This window comes from Rhinatrema bivittatum, chromosome 15 (assembly GCF_901001135.1).
Source record: "Rhinatrema bivittatum chromosome 15, aRhiBiv1.1, whole genome shotgun sequence".
Taxonomy (NCBI): Eukaryota; Metazoa; Chordata; class Amphibia; order Gymnophiona; family Rhinatrematidae; genus Rhinatrema; species Rhinatrema bivittatum.
Window position 1 is genome coordinate 15,512,088 of NC_042629.1, and position 17,769 is coordinate 15,529,856.

Consider the following 17,769-nt stretch of genomic DNA (forward strand, 5'->3'; position numbering starts at 1 on the left):
TAGTCAAATTCAGGTCATGATCCATCACAATTCAATATTCATCAAGGGTGTTGGGGAAAGGCTTGTTTGAATAGCCAGGTTTTGAGCTGGGCTCTGAATTTGGTGATGCAAGGTTCAAGTCTGAGGTGGGTTGGGAGTGAGTTCCAGTGCATAGGTCCAGCAATGGAGAGCGCCCGATCCCTTGTAGCTGTGAGGTGTGCTTTCTTTAGGGATAGCACATGGAGGGACCCTTTGTTAGTGGTCCTTGTCGATTCGAGCAGGCAAATTGGAGGGGATCTGCCAGCCAGTTGGAGTGATGGGAATATAAGGCTTTATGTTTAATGGTCAGGGATTTAAAGAGGATGCGGGAGGGAATAGGGAGCCAGTGTAGGTCCTTCAGTATAGGGGAAATATGGTCGTATTTGTGAGCGTTGGAGAGGGTTCTGGCTACAGTGTTCTGTAGCATTTGGAGGGGCTTTAAGGAGGAGTAGGGTAGGCCAAGAAAGAGGGAGTTACAGTAATCCATCTTGGATGCCAGTGTAGCCTGGACGACAGTGCAGAAGTCACTAGCGTGAAGGAGAGGTTTCAGGTTTTTTAAGACTTTAAGTTTGAAGAAACCCTCTTTGAGTATGGCACTGATATGTTTTTTGAAGTTCAGTTGTTGGTCGATTAGGACCCCCAGGTTCCTTGCGCAGGGCTGTGCATGAGGAATCTTGATAGCAGAGTCAATTGAGAGTGCGGGATTAGTAGGGGGGTGATGGGATATGAGGAGGAGTTCAGTTTTGGCAGTGTTTAGAGCAAGGTGGAGGTTGGTAAGTAAGGAGTTGATGGCAGCGAGATGGTTTCCCCAGGATTCAAGGGTGTCAGATAGGGAGCATTGAATGGGTATGATGATTTGCACATCATCAGCGTAGAAAAAGAATTTGAAGTTCTGATAAGAGTTTGCACAAGGGGGTGAGGTAAATGTTAAAGAGGGTAGAAGAGAGGGAGGAGCCTTGGGGGACTCCTTGGGCGAGGGCGTAGTGGGAGGACTCAGCATTGCCTATTTTCATGGTGAATTTCCTATTGTCGAGGTAGGATGAGAACCACTTAAGGGCTGTGCCGGAAAGGCCAATGTCGGTTAGGCGGGCAAGGAGGTGGTTGTGGATATACCTGGCTGGTACCAATGGTCTTTTTCTCACTTCCCTTACATAGAAACATAGAAATGATGGCAGAAAAGGACCAAATGGTCCATCCAGTCTGTCCAGCAAGCTTATGGTAGCATCAGCTGTACCATCCAGATCTCCCCTATAATGGTAGCATCAGGGGGTAGCATCTGCTGTGGCATATAAGTTACCCCCATACTTAGTTTCCCAAACCGTTAAAGTCAGGGCCCTTGTTGGTTACTGTCTGAGTCCAATTATCCATCATCTCTTATCTCTCGCTGTTGAAGTAGAGAGCAATGTTGGAGTTACATCACAAGTTTTAGGCTTATTGGATAAGGGTAGTAACTGTTGCATCAGCAAGTTACCCTCATGCTTATTTGCTTTCCCAGACCAGAAATTTCAATGTCCTTGTTGGTTGCTGTCCAAAACTAATTCCCCTTTTCCCCCTGCCATAAAGCAGAGAGCAATAATGGAGTTGCATCAGCAGTATGAAGGCTTGTTGGTTAAGGGTAGTAACTGCCACACCAGCAAGTTACCCCCATGTGCTCTTTTCCTCATTTCCATCCTCTAGCCTTTAGGGATCCACAGTGTTTATCCCATGCCCCTTTGAAATCTTTCACTGTTATTGTATGCACCATCTCCTCCAGAAGGGCATTCCATGCATCCACCACCCTCTCCGTGAAGAAATATTTCCTGACTTTGGTTCTGAGTCTTCCTCCCTCGAGTTTCATTTGGTGACCTCTAGTTTTAATGATTTCTTTCCATTGGGAGAAGGTTTGTTGAATGTGCAACATTAAAACCTTTCAGGTATCTGAAGGTCTGTATCATATCTCCCCTGCTCCTCCTCTCCTTCAAGGTGTACATATTTAGTTCCTTCAACCTCTCCTCGTAAGTCATTTGATAGAGATCCTCCCCTATTTTTGTCATCCTTCTCTGGACCGCTTCCATCCTGTCCCTTTTGAGATGTAGTCTACAGAACTGAACACAATACTCCAGGTGAGGCCTCACCAAGGACCTGTACAAGGGCATTATCACTTCCTTTTTCTTACTGGTATTCCTCTCTCTATGCAGTCCAGCATTCTTCTGGCTTTAGCTATCGTCTTGTCACATTGCTTCGCTGTCCTCAGATCACTAGACACTATCACCCAAGGTCTCTCTCTTGCTTCGTGCCCAACATCCCTTCTCCCCCCATCATATAAAGCTCTTTGGATTACCACACCCGATGCATGACTCTATCCTTTAGATTCTCTCCATTCAGGTATCTGGAAAAACTCCTATATCCAAAGATAAGGGGGGGGGGGGGGAGCATGGCTCCAATTATGCAGAATTACAGTATGTTGGTCCTGACCATTCTCGATAACAGATACTCTATTGTATTATTAAAAACATCCATTTTATCATAATACCCAAATTTGAAATAATTTATCATAATACCCAAATTTGAAATATTACCCAGAAATCCTTTTCTGGGTAATATTTCAAATTTGAAAGGGCCATAAAATAATATTTTTTTATTTTCTCTTTATTGACATTTATACATAATAAACAAAGTTATATATACCTTGTAAGAAATCATTAAATGTTTCACAATGGAAACAGATTATCAAATAATGATACAATAATGATATGAAATATATACAAAATGAAAATAAACATACTTGTTTCACACTTACAGCATCAAGGGGCAATACTGAGGGGAGGAAAACAAATAACAGGGAAAAACAAGGAGCTTCAAATCATTTTATCTTTCAAAAGGAAAAAGAAATATAGCAAGCTTGGGGTTCCTGCCCTTTATCTCAACTGGATCCTCCTCCACATATTAATAACAGTGCCCCCCCCCCCCCCTCCTTCTAGCTCCCAAGAATTCTCTCAACTGTATCACATCAAAAAATATATAGATATTCCCCCGCAGCTTCACCACACATTTACATGGGAACTTTAACAGGAACATTGCACCCAAGGAAATAACCTCTGGTTTTAATTCTAGAAACACCCTCCGGCATTTAAAATAGGATTGCATGACAACATTCAGATCTTGTTCCGAGTGGAACGTCACTAACACTGTCTCTCTGCCCGTAACTTCCACCTGGGTTTCTTCCAGGTATTGAGTGAGGTTTATCCATAAAATACCAATACCGATAATCCCTTGTCCAATAATATTTACTTATCAAAAAAACAAGAGAACATAAGTGTTCTGCTCACCTATTTATCTATCTATCCTTGTACACTGTATCATGAATGAATCTTATTTCAAAATATATGTATAAAATTTCAGCTATATCAAACTTTTCTTCTGTTTAAATTAACATATCTGTACCTCACTCGTACTATTAAATATCCCTTGCTTACACTATCCCACCCCATTGAATATATTGATTTATTCAAAATCAAACTACACCCCCCTGATGCTACCATTATAGGGGAGATCTGGATGGTACGGCTGATGCTACCATAAGCTTGCTGGGAAGAGTAGATGGACCATTTGATCCTTTTCTGCCGTCATTTCTATGTTTCTATGTAAGGGAAGTGAGAAAAAGACCATTGGCACCAGCCAGGTATATCCACAACCAACTCAAGGAGATTTTCAAGAGAGAAAAGGAAAATAAAGGTTTGACAAATTTTCCATCTGATTAACAAGCAATGAACATTGCTTCTGCGATAGATGAATTACTTTCTTCACTGTAGGAATTTTTTCTAAGGGAATCTTCAAGATTTCCCCCAAATATTTTTTTGAGGAAATCAAAGTAGGTTTATCTTTAATTTTTGGAAAATTCAATATTCTAAGATTGAGATGTCGTATGGAGTTTTCTAAACATTCCATCTTCTTAACAGAGGCTAATCTCTCTCTTGTGATTACCTCTGTTGTGTTTTTCAAGTTTTTAACCTCCTCCTCCAAAGAATGAATTGTTCAGACAGAATACTTTGTGGTCCTGGGCCACAGAGTCTAACTTTAGGGATACCCCTTGCAAATGTAGAGAATGTTCCTGGAAATTAGCTGAGAGCATTGCCATTAAGTCCCACAAGGAGTTTAGGGTTACAATTGCTGTTTTTTAAAATCCCCACAGAGGGTCGACTTACCCCGCTGGTTCCAGGTTCTAGATTTTCTCCAGCTACCACTTCCGGCAGGACCTCCCCGGTCCCCTTAACTCTGGGGAAGATTGAGCTCTGGTCCTCTCATGCTCCCCACCACAGGCTCCGTCCTCCTGAAGGTAGTCCCTCCCACTCCTCCAGCGTCTACGGTCGGTATCAGGGGGGAAGCTATCAGCAATTGTCGAGGATCAGGGGGACTTAAAGATATTTCCCATGGTGAAAATAGAGCTCCTCTCTCGATTCCACCAGCGGGGATTTTCGTCCCCATATTTGGGGCTAGAACGGTGAATTCCGGTATCAGGCATTGTTGAGAGGGAAGGCTGGATCCAGGCGGGTATACCCTCACCTTCCATTTCCTCTTGTGCGGCACAATTTCCAGTTGGCAGCTCTCACCGCTATCAGGAACCAAATTGAGAAGGAAAAGAGAAAAGCGCAGTTCAGCCAGATCCTGCCTCTCACCGTGCCACCATATTGGATCCACACCAGGGCCATAAAATAATTTATTAACCATGGTTAGCTGCTCAGGTTCTTGCCCCACATTCTTTCCCCAAGCAATGGTTCCTTTCTGTGGGGATGAAGGAAAACTTTCTTGGCCTATGCAGGGTTGTGTAATATCCCATAGATGTGTGTTGCCCTTGATCTTCAGGACAGATGCACTTACAAACCAGGCTGGACTCTCTGGAAGGGTGTTCAAATTAAATTTTACTTGGATTCAGTTCAAAATAATCAAGAGGTGCAACAAATAAAATGTCTAGTTACACCCACGGTTCTTAGATTTACATGAGCCAGCATTTAATTTATCTCTGTGGATATTTCCCTCCAGGCAGGGGCTTGACACTGGCTTATCCTCCATGGCAGGGAATGATAAGAGTCCCAAGTAGGCTGGGAGTGTTCGAACCCTGTCCAGTGCCTGAAGTCCAAGAAGTACCCCGTACTCCAACCTGGCAGTGTCCTATGATCCAGGGGTGGAAACTCCATTGGAGGAGTCCAGGTGACGCTCTCTTTTCTCCCTCCAAATTATCTTCAAAAGACAGATGCATCCTTCCAGGAAGAAAGGCCAGCCATTGATAACAGTCCTTATTAGGGATGTGAATCGTTTTTCAACGATTAAAATTATCATCCGATAATTTTAAAATCGTCTTAAATCATTAAAGAACACAATACAATAGGAATTCTAACGATTTATTGTTAAAAAATCGTTAATCGGGTTAGTGCGCACTAACCGGGAGTTAGTACGCACTAACAGAAAATGATACAAATTGACACTTTTCAGGTCAGTTAGGAATGAATATGTATTCCTATTGGCTGGCTGCCCTCTTTATTTATTGATGTTACCAAGGTTCCCACTGAGGTGATGGTTGGGGGGATGGGAAATGGAAACGGTTGGTAGCTTGACAAAAAAAGTAATGTTATCAGTCAATGTGACTAGAACTTGTGCCTATCCTGATACCGGGAGTGTTGTGATCTTCCTGCACACAGTTCCCTAACCCTGATACCGGGAGTGTTGTGATCTTCCTGCACGCAGTGCCCTATCCCTGATACCGGGGGTGTTGTGATCTTCTTGCACTGAGCAGGGATACGGCACTGCATGCAGGAAGATCACAACACTCCCGGTATCAGGGTTAGGGCACTGTGTGCAGGAAGATCACAACTCCCCTGGTATCAGGGTTAGGGCACTGCGTGCAGAAAAATCACAACACTCCCAGTATCAGTGTTAGGGCACTGCGTGCAGGAAGATCACAACACTCCTGGTATTAGGGATAGGGCACTGCATGCAGGAAGATCACAACACCCCTGGTATCAGGGATAGGGCACTGTGTGCAGGAAGATCACAACACTCCTGGTATCAGGGTTAGGGCACTGTGTGCAGGAAGATCAGAACACTCCCGGTATCAGGGATAGGGTACATGTTCTAGTCACATTGACTGATCACATTACTTTTTTGGTCAAGCTACCAACTGTTTCCATTTCCCATCCCCCATATATTGTCAGTGGGAACCTTGGCAACATGAATAAATAAGAGGGCAGCCAATAGGAATACATATTCATTCCTAAACTGACCTAAAAAGTGTCAAATTGTATCATTTTCTGTTAGTGCGCACTAACAATGTTTAGTGCGCGCTAACTTCCTGTTAGCGCGCACTAACTCCCGTTAGTGCGCACTAATCGAAAAAAACGATTTTTTAACTAAAAAATCGTGCCAAACACGATTTTCTTCTCCTGCCAGATGATTTCAATCGTTAAGACGATCGGGCACACAATTCACACCTCTAGTCCTTATAGCTTCCAGCTCGGGGCAAGGAAGAGTGGCAGAAAACAGCTTCCTTCCCTCTTGGTAGTAAAATTTCAGTTTATTATCAAAACTTTCAATCCAATCTCCTCTTGGACTAAGCGAAGAGGTACGTAGCTCCTGACTGATCCACTGAGCAGGGGATTCTGCTTACCAGAAGGCTCATGGCAAATCTGTGAAAAACTTCAGAAAAAACTGCCAAACTCCTTCTGCTTCTCTTTCTTCCCTTCAGGCCATTTCTGGGGACTTGGCAGGGCAGTGTCTCTCCCTTTCTGTGCTAAGCTGTGGGCCTAACTTGATGAGCACATTGAAAAGCCTCCGTCTCCCTTGAAATCAAATCTACACTGCCATCCTCTCCCAAGGCCTCAGCCCTCCTTGTGTCCTGGGGGATCACTACCCATTGGCAGCCTGGGCGGGAGAGCCTATGCAGGAACGCGACAGGGGACCCTGGCATGCGCAAGTACGCTTAGGGGTCTCCACCTAAACTGATATCAATTCTAAGGGCTTGGGGCTAGGAGCTAGGGCCATGTAGTGGCTGACCAGTGGGTCTGCCACATCAATACTGGAAGTCTACAGATAACCAAAAAGAGTTAAGTCCTGAACAACTGCACATGTAAACAAGGAGTTAAATCTCTCAAGATTGTGAGCCCAAATGTTCTTTTAATTTCAGTCAACATTCTCTTAAGAATAGCTGCATCATTTCTCTAATAATTTTCTCAAGGTCTACTTCATTCATAATAGAAATTGCTTTTTAATAGGTTTCTACCCTGATGAATGTTGACTTGACTACAGTATGAAGCAGGCCTGATGCAGACATTATATAATTGTATAGCTAAAATAGAAAAGATCCATATGCAAAAGGATTTGTCTGGCTAAATCAGACAAATCCAGGAACTAAATCTCTCCCCCTCCCCCACCACCAGCGCTGACTAGATGTTTTAGCCGGGTAAGTTATTTCCTGCCAAAAACCTATCTGGATTAAAAAACAAAAGAGGTACTGCAGAGGAGGGGCCAAAAATCAGCTTAGTCTGAGAATTCTGCTCACGATGGAGAAGTGGCATAAATGTATCCGGATAGCTTTAACCTCGATTATATGCCATTTATAATCAGTGATGTGGGTGCCTTTGCTTTTAATTATAAAACTTTATAGTTTTAATTGTAAACTGCTTTGAGGTTAATGGGATGCAAGTTAAGAAAAATTAAAAAAAAAAAAAAAGTCTTAGCATTAGGCAGGCCTAATAGCCCCCTAAATAAATGTAAACAATGTCCATGTTTAGCACCTGATATTCCCAACCCCCCCCCCAAATAATGATAAGATGACACTTCCCATTGCAGTATGAGGCTTGCCCTCTCCCCAGATATAGGTTTACCCTTTCTTTACTCCCCAGTATGTGTATATAAACAGTCAGTGTTTGAACAGCATTACAGCTGATACAGTACTTACAGACAGAAACATATTTGGTGGACTTGAGGGTCTACTTGCAAAAGCCAAATTGAAGTCCTTACCCATATTTACAATGGTTTAAACATTGCTGTCCTGTTTATTTTTCTGATCTCTATTTCATGACTACCAGGAGCACAGTACCAGGCTGTGAATTCAGTCTTGTTTCAAGGAAGAGATACCTGGAATCACCTAGACCAGTGATGGCGAACTCCAGTCCTTGAGTGCCCCAAACAGGACAGGTTTTCAGGATATCCACAATGAATATGCATGAGATAGATTTGCATCAGGTTTTCAGGATATCCACAATGAATATGCATGAGAAACATTTGCATGCACTACTGCCATTGTTTGCAAATCTATCTCATGCATATTCATTGTGGATATCCTGAAAACCTGGCCTGTTTGGGGCACTCGAGGACTGGAGTTCGCCATCACTGATCTAGACACTCCAAATTACTTTCAATTACCTGAGCTAAATTCTGTTCATGGAAAAGGTGGTGGATTAATGTCCTCCCAGAAGAAGTGGCAGTAATGCAATTCAAAAAGTGTGGGATAGACACGGGTTAGCGCAGGGGTAGGCAACGTCGGTTTTGGAATGCCACAAGCAGATCTGGTTTTCAGGGTATCCACAATGAATATGCATGTGGTTATTTGCATGAACTGCATATGAACTATATGCAAATATATTTCATGCAATTATATTGCGGACATCCTGAAAACCAGACCTGTTTGTGGTACTCCAAGACTGGAGCTGTCTACCCCTGGACTGGAAGATGGAAATGAAAAAAAAGGGGTAACCTTTGTTAACGTTAGGTGTAACATGTCTGCATGAGGGTAACCTGCACGGAGCGGCAGTTATTACCCTTAACAGAAAGCCTGGGGAAATGGGGGAGGGGGGATCAGAAGATACTGCCCTAGACAACCTACTGGTCGACTGGATAGGCCATTGAGTCTTTATATGTTACTATGTTCCATCTTCACAGTGCATCTAAGCTACTCCAATCTGACGAGCAAGAGGCCTGAGACAAAGTTTCCCTGATCAGGTTCTACTACTGGAACACACAGCAACAGAAGAAAGGATGGCTTTCTTTTAGAAGCAAGAAAGTTAGTTACATTTTCCTTCAACCCACAAAAAAATTCAATAAGGCACCATATATATATGTATATATACATATATATATTTTAGTGGTCTAATATTTCAAGGTTAGAGGCAATCCAATACAGGCACTCCTTCTCCATGGTGTGCAAAAGACACCATTCTTGTAAATAGAGCCTTATAGGATATTCAGTACACTACTCTTATATGGACTTTTTTTTTAATGGAATTACTCTTAAATTGCGTATGTGACATTAAGTTGACCTCTGAAACACTTCTAACAATTTATTGTGCCTGGAATCTTTCTTCCAATTATATTTTCCCATTCAAACGATAAAAACACATTTTCTTGTCTCCATGCAAGGTCACTAGATATTTCTTTTTAAGAGTGCAAGAGCCGACTGGAAGATATTACTGATGAACTCTTTCTAGCATTTTCATTACTGCTTAAATTGAGAAAGTGCGTGAAAATCTTGCCAAAACAACTGTGGTACAAGGCCTCCCGTATTGAAATCGTGATCAATGCTTCTTCTACACAGTTTAAAAAGTTACTTCCCGTTTGAGATTTTTCTTTCTAAACACTAACAAGGGTAAATGTATCCCGGCAGTGAGCTCTGAAGTGGAACCCCTTACCTGAAGTAATCAGGCCTACTAGAATGGTGCTCATTCTTCACTAGATCAGCACAACAGAACTGCGAGTTTCTTTACCAAAGAAGCCTTTAGCATCCACTCTACGAATAAATAAGCTACCTCCTCCCATTTTTCTTTTCTTATCAAAATGAAAAGAGAGTAGTCTGAAACCCAAGTGTTTTGAAGAAACACAGTTTAACATGAGCTATCCTCTCTTCCTATGCTAACGCCATGAGGTAGAAAGCTTTAATGTTAAATTCTACTTTATCAGTGATTCCTCGTGTTAGACACAATTCACTGCACAAAAGCTCAGAAACAAGATACCATTTCCCAGTTCAGAAGAAAATGTATGCAAGTTTTAATCAAGCATTTTATTTTTAAATTTCCATGTTATTAGAAAAAGTAAACAAAACTACATTTGCTCATCGACATGTAAAATCGGGGAACAAAACTGGAAAATTAATTTCAATTAATATGAACAAGTATATTACAAATTTAAACACGTAATCTTAAAAACCAAGATCTGGTAAATACAGAAAGTACTAAAAAAAATTCTTAGTAGTGCCCTGGAGTCACCTAGGTGTGCTATCTGCGGTGGTGCTGGGGGAGAAGTGAGAGGAAAGAACAAAGAGGCTTCTATATGCCGTTCTTATGCAGGTAAAACTTGTTTGTTGGAAGGTACAACACACCAAAGCTGGGTAACTTTAACCATTCAGGCTGCCCTGCTCCAATAACATGAAATATGTAGCACTGAGGCACAGGAACATGCCATGTTCACGTCCCCAGCAATCCCTTCAGGTGGCCCATAGTATCATGAGAGAATTTACGAAGGCACTGACCATTCCCAGCAAGAATGACAATGATCATTCCTGTATTATTTAATAAGAATGAAACTGTTTTGTCTATTTTTATGATAATGCTGACATGGCAAGGTGTTCACTGGATGTTAGTTTCTCATGCACAATAAGATAGTTAACAAATAGCCATCAGATTTCAACTTGAGATAATATGTTGCCTAAAACCACATTATAATAAGAATGAAATGAAGACCAGCAAACTCATTTCATTTATAAATCAGGTCTCCAGAGGTGAAAATGGTACTTTGTCATAATCATCCAGACCAGCTAGGCTATTGTAAAAATTGGAAGTTCTGCAGCAAATGAGCAGACGTTTTGAATTATTTTACATTTAACTCCAAAATTTCTCATTTTCACCCATCATTAACCTAATTGATCTCATTTAAACATGCAAATTATGGTGCTGCACTTTTATGTTTCACAGATATTATTCTTTACTGCTTACAATCAACATCTCTCTCCCTATTTCATTTGTTTCAAGTTTTCATTATGCTAAAAAGTTTAAACAAACTCATTTTGCCTATTTAAATATTATTTCTATACTATCCCAGCAAAGACTCTTTCCTGGTCATACACATGGCAGATTAAAAAAAAAGTTATTTTTATGGATTGATGATATGAAGATAAAGCCCCAGTGAACCTGAATGAATTTCCAGAATTCAAGTGAATAGGTATTGAGATATTACCTGATTATTTCCACTGATAGTCATGTCATAGCCTACTTCTGAAAGTGTCCCCAGGAATCTCAGGTGCTAGTTAGGAGTCTATCATCATCATGTCAATTGTCATCTAAGTATACTATGACTTAGATAACTTATGAATTATTTGCTTACAATGCTGACATTTTAATTTCTGCCAATGATCCAGATAAAATGTAGCCAGATAACTCATTATCCGGCAAATATTTAGCTGGATAATAAAGGGGGGTGCTGGGGCACAGTTACACTAGCCTGATAACTTATGGGTATGATGAATGGTGCAGCTGTGCCACAATATCCTGCCAGATATGTTTATCCAGCTAACTTTGCATCTGGCTGAATATTGCTCCCACTGTCTTTTGGCCAAGCTGGAGGGTTGACCTTGTTTCATATGACTACTGCATGGGGTGTGTGGATGATTTGACACATCTGTTGTGTGATTATCAAGGCTGAACCTTTTGTAAATACATGCTTGCCATCCCAGTTTTCACTATACTATATTTTGTTTTTTAAACTTAATGCACTGACTATTCCTATACTTTTGTTCAAGATTACATTATTCTACATGTCACACTGTGCATTGCGGCTGATATGATTACCACCTACTATGAAGATTAGTGGGATATTACAACTTGCCTTTTTCATTTCTGAGATATGGGTATTAGTTCTTAAACTAAAATCAGAAACAATCTTTAAAAATCTTTATTGGACCCCCTGCACCACCCACCCTTATTGCATGAAATTAGAATTTCTCTTACTATTAATATGGTTGTCTTATGTATAGGCAGGCCATGAATCATCCACTCAGTGTGCATTCTGTCACTGTACTAAAAGCCTTTCATTTGTAGAGAAAGTCTTAGATCTCAATAGAGATTTAGGCAGATGGAATTTAAAAGGCAAAATTGAAAATATGCAATTTTGTCATAAATCTACCCATGTAGGGATCCCACGAGATCTGGCTCAAGTCATTATTAACAAACAGATAAGGGCAGATTTTCAAAGCCTACGTGTGTAAATCCAGGTGGGGTTACGCACGCCAAGCCTATTTTGCATAGGCCCGGTGACGCGCACAAGCCCTGGGACGCGGTAAGTCCCGGGGCTTGAAATATTGGGCGGGGCGGTCTGGGGGCAGGGCGTGGGCATGGCCAGAGGACTTTCCACTGCCGCTGGGCCTGGGGATGATGCGCTGGCACTTGGCCGGTGCGCACAACCTACGCCTGCCCAGAGGCAGGCGCAACTAACAAAATAAAGGTTGGGGGGGGGTTTAGGTAGGGCTGGTGGGCGAGTTAGGTAAGGGAAAGGGAGGGGAAAGTGGGGGGTGCCGAAGGAAATCGGAGCGGCCTCGGAGGGAACGGGGAAAGCCATCGGGGCAAGGTGCACAAGTGTGCACCCCCTTACGCGTGCCAACCCCGGATTTTATAACATGCGCGTGGCTGCGCGCGCATGTTATAAAATCGAGCGTACATCTTAAAATCCAGCCCACAGTGACTAGAATACTTCTGAAAATCAAAATTTAAAGAAACAGAAAAATATCTAGTATTCAGGAAAACAGGGGATCCCACACATAGGCAACTACTTGGTGAGAGAAAAAATACTAAACATTAACAAGCATAATAACCATTTGAGACAGTTAAAATACATTTGTACCATCTTTAAAAAAGTCACACATTATGTGTTTTCTGCTCATTTATGTTCTCACTTTTATTAAATAATATAAATTTAATATATATTTGGACACCCTGTTTAGCTTTCCTTCTTCCCCCTCATAGTATGCTAATAATTCTTTAGGTTCTATTAAATCAAACAGAAGAATCCTAAATCACATCCAGGTTTATTAAAGGATCCCTACCACATCTTTGGGGTTAAAGCTCCAGTACTGTATAATATTGTGAAAGAGTTGAAAGCAACATATATTTCTAATACACAGTCAACAAGGATCCCACACTCACTACAACATTGTTGCTGTCTTATCTTCCAGTTGAAAATCTCTAGTTTCAAATCAAAGATTGAGTTAAACAATTTCCACTTAGCTGAAAGAGAAGGCAACCCCTCCCTTATTTATTGGTGAGAGAGGTAACGGTGGTGGGGCCGCTTGGCAATATTGATCATAATATGATCAAATTTGATTTTATGACTGGAAGAGGAACAGTGTGCAAATCCATGGCTCTCGTGCTAAACTTTCAAAAGGGAAACTTTGATAAAATGAGAAAAATTGTTAGAAAAAAACTGAAAGGAGCAGCTATAAAAGTAAAAAATGTCCAAGAGGCGTGGTCATTGTTAAAAAATACCATTCTAGAAGCACAGTCCAGATGTATTCCACACATTAAGAAAGGTGGAAAGAAGGCAAAATGATTACCGGCATGGTTAAAAGGGGAGGTGAAAGAAGCTATTTTAGCCAAAAGATCTTCATTCAAATATTGGAAGAAAGATCCAACAAAAGAAAATAGGATAAAGCATAAACATTGGCAAGTTAAATGTAAGACACTGATAAGACAGGCTAAGAGAGAATTTGTAAAGAAGTTGGCTGTAGAGGCAAAAACTCACAGTAAAAACTTTTAAAAATATATCCGAAGCAGAAAGCCTGTGAGGGAGTCGGTTGGACCGTTGGATGATCGAGGGGTTGAAGGGGCACTTAGAGAAGATAAGGCCATCGTGGAAAGATTAAATGATTTCCTTGCTTCAGTGTTTACTGAAGAGGATGTTGGGGAGGTACCCGTAATGGAGAAGGTTTTCATGGGTAATGATTCAGATGGACAATCAAATCACGGTGAACCTAGAAGATGTGGTAGACCTGATTGACAAACTGAAGAGTAGTAAATCACCTGGACCAAATGGTATACACCCCAGAGTTCTGAAGGAACTAAAAAATGAAATTTCAGACATATTAGTAAAAATGTGTAACCTATCATTAAAATCATCCATTGTACCTGAAGACTGGAGGATATCAAATGTAACCCCAATATTTAAAAAGGGCTCCAGGGGTGATCCTGGAAACTACAGACCAATTAGCCTGACTTCAGTGCCAGGAAAAATAGTGGAAAGTGTTCTAAACATCAAAATCACAGAACATATAGAAAGAAATGGTTTAATGGAACAAAGTCAGCATGGCTTTACCCAAGGCAAGTCTTGCCTCACAAATCTGCTTCACTTTTTTGAAGGAGTTAATAAACATGTGGATAAAGGTGAACCGGTAGATGTAGTATACTTGGATTTTCAGAAGGCGTTTGACAAAGTTCCTCATGAGAGGCTTCTAGGAAAAGTAAATAGGTGGTGATGTCCTTTCGTGGATTGCAAACTGGCTAAAAGACAGGAAACAGAGAGTAGGAGTAAATGGACAATTTTCTCAGTGGAAGGAAGTGGCCAGTGGAGTGTCTCAGGGATCTGTATTGGGACCCTTACTTTTCAATATATTTATAAATGATCTGGAAAGAAATACGACAAGTGAGATAATCAAATTTGCAGATGACATAAAATTGTTCAGAGTAGTTAATCACAAACAGATTGTGATAAATTGCAGGAAGACCTTGTGAGACTGGAAAATTGGGCATCCAAATGGCAGATGAAATTTAATGTGGATAAGTGCAAGATGATGCATTTAGGGAAAAATAACCCATGCTATAATTACACAATGTTGGGTTCCATATTAGGTGCTACAACCCAAGAAAGATCTAGGCGTCATAGTGGATACCACATTGAAATCATCGGTTCAGTGTGCTGCGGCAGTCAAAAAAGCAAACAGAATGTTGGGAATTATTAGAAAGGGCATGGTGAATAAAACAGAAAATATCATAATGCCTCTGTATCGCTCCATGGTGAGACCGCACCTTGAATACTGTGTACAATTCTGGTCGCCGCATCTCAAAAAAGATATAATTGCGATGGAGAAGGTACAGAGAAGGGCTACCAAAATGATAAGGGGAATGGAACAACTCCCCTATGAGGAAAGACTAAAGAGTTTAGGGCTTTTTAGCTTGGAGAAGAGATGGCTGAGGGGGGATATGATAGAGATGTTCAAAATCATGAGAGGTCTAGAACGGGTAGATGTGAATCGGTTATTTACTCTTTTGGATAATAGAAAGACTAGGGGGCACTCCATGAAGTTAGCATGTGGCACATTAAAACTAATTGGAGCAAGTTCTTTTTTACTCAACGCACAATTGAACTCTGGAATTTGCTGCCAGAGGATATGGTTAGTGCAGTTAGTATAGCTGTGTTTAAAAAAGGATTGGATAATTTCTTGGAGGAGAAGTCCATTACCTGCTATTAAGTTCACTTGAAGAATAGCCACTGCCATTAGCAATGGTAACATGGAATAGAATTAGTTTTTGGATACTTGCCAGGTTTTTATGGCCTGGATTGGCCACTGTTGGAAACAGGATGCTGGGCTTGATGGACCCTTGGTCTGACCCAGTATGGCATTTTCTTATGTTCTTATGTTCTTATTTATTACCCCTGCATTGTTGCATCTCATTACAGGGGACACTTCTGGAAGGAGCCAATTTTTAGATTGCTGCAGAGATTGCAGGCCTGCAGATAACTTGTACCCAACCAGGGTTAAAGGTACTCATGCACTTTTTACCTGCTGTTCTGTCTTCACTCTGACACTTGTGTCTAACAGAATATCAATTCATTCACCAAAAAAATGTTTTCTTTCACTGATACGAGCCTAAAGTATTGCAGCATAAAAACATGCAGGCTGCAGTTCTAGGGTGTAAAAAAAGTTGGCAGTTCTAATATTAAACTATATCTCGGTGTGACAAATATCATCAAATCCATGTAAAAACAGTTATAATGTGAAAGAAAGATATTTTAATTTTTACTGTTTTTTTTTTTTAATTATAGGGCCTAACACATAGTTGCATATGTTTGTGCAGTCAGCTGTTCTAAGGTGTTAGTCATGCTTGGGATGGCTATCACAGACTGTACCATCAAAACTGAAATAAATAGACAAAATGCAGTATTATTGCCTGCATGTAATACAGAGCATCAATCTGTACACCAAAAACATTTGTATTCTTTCAATTCTGGGGTCTAAAACATACCGGCATAAACATATGTCAGCAGAAGTTCTAGGGTGTAGGGAGATATCCCATGTTTAACCACTGAAAGCACCCAATATGAATCATAATAGCCAAAGAGGGATGAAGACAAGTATGCTGACAGGTCAAAACACTGTCACAGCTAAAGAAAATAAACTTTGTCCAGATGAGAACTTTAAACCAGAACTGAAGGAATCTTATCAAGATCTGCCTGTTTGTAAGCTCCTGTGTACATAAAACCAAAGCAGAGGGACAATGCAGCAAGCTCATAAGCAGAAGTTACAGACCTCCAACCCTTGGATGAAGGGGGAGCATTCTGAAACTGAGAAAAAGCTGATGTGGCTGACAGCCATAGTGGCAGGACCCCCCCAAAAGAAAAAAGGAGAGGGGAAAAGACTTTCAATGCAGCAAAGACCCTCCATCCAATACATGATTATGCACAAGCTTATGCATATTTATCAGCTAAAAAGTATAAGACAGGGGCAAAAAAGGAGAAAAAAAGGGCAAAGCAGCCCCAGCAACCCTGTTATCATGGAGGGAGAAGAGTAGATGTAGCCAGGAGACTGAAGAGAGGAGACGCCCTGTCCAGGGTCTGATGGTGGTGCAGAGTCTGAGGTGGTTAGGAGCTGAGAGCAGCCCAGTAACTCTGCAAGTATCAGACCTGGAAGGAAGCCCCCAGACAGCCTTGTAGCTCTGCCAGAAACAGACCCGGAAGCAAGCCTCCTTCGCAGATGGTTCTTCAGACCTCCAGCCAGAGCCTGCTTCAGAGGTAAACAGAGGGAAATTGCCTGAAGTTGGGGCCAGGAGTAAGTAAGGTAGCCATAAGGATTAATATATTAGGCAGGCTAAGGTTTGAAATCATCCATGGTACCGAACTTTCTTTAGGGTATACTGGTACTTAGAAGCCAGGATGTTAGAGACAGGAATTGTTATCATCTTCTAAATGCTAAATCCTGCCAAATTTGATAAATAAAAGTAATTCTGAGGAGAACATGTTGCCTATTCCTGAACTTAGGATTGTGAAGTGAAGTGGGAGAGGAACTGGAAGCGTCCTATAGCAGACAGGTCCCTGTACCCCTAAACTTACTTACAGGTAGTTCTAGTTAAAGTGTCCTAAAGTTACTCAAAAGCTACAATGTTATTTCCATTGTTTTTGTTATTTCTAAATATGCAAATAAAATCACCCTTATCAATGTACCCCTTGGTTCAAATGGTAAATTCAAAAGATAGACCTAACTTACAGTTAGATTCATCAAAAAGTGATACTAACGCATTGATAATGCCCATGATAATAAAAAGAACACTGTGCAATAATCCCTATTCTTTGCATCTTGCAGAGAGAGTGAGAGAGAGAGACAGACTATCTACAAGCTAGGGTGAGAGAGCATAGTAGACATTTCATCTTTTTGAGACTTTTCTCACTCAAAATTACATCAAATCTTCACCAAGGTGTCCTGAGCTGTTCGTACATCTCACTCTACATGCGAAGCTGGCCCCTAAA

General features: G+C 41.1%; 1 protein-coding gene across 1 annotated transcript in view; it reads right to left on the reverse strand.

Annotated features, from left to right (window-relative positions):
- Positions 1–17,769, reverse strand: part of CADM2 (cell adhesion molecule 2) — a 1,264,184-nt gene that overhangs the window by 263,780 nt on the left and 982,635 nt on the right. The gene's annotated exons all lie outside the window — the stretch shown is intronic.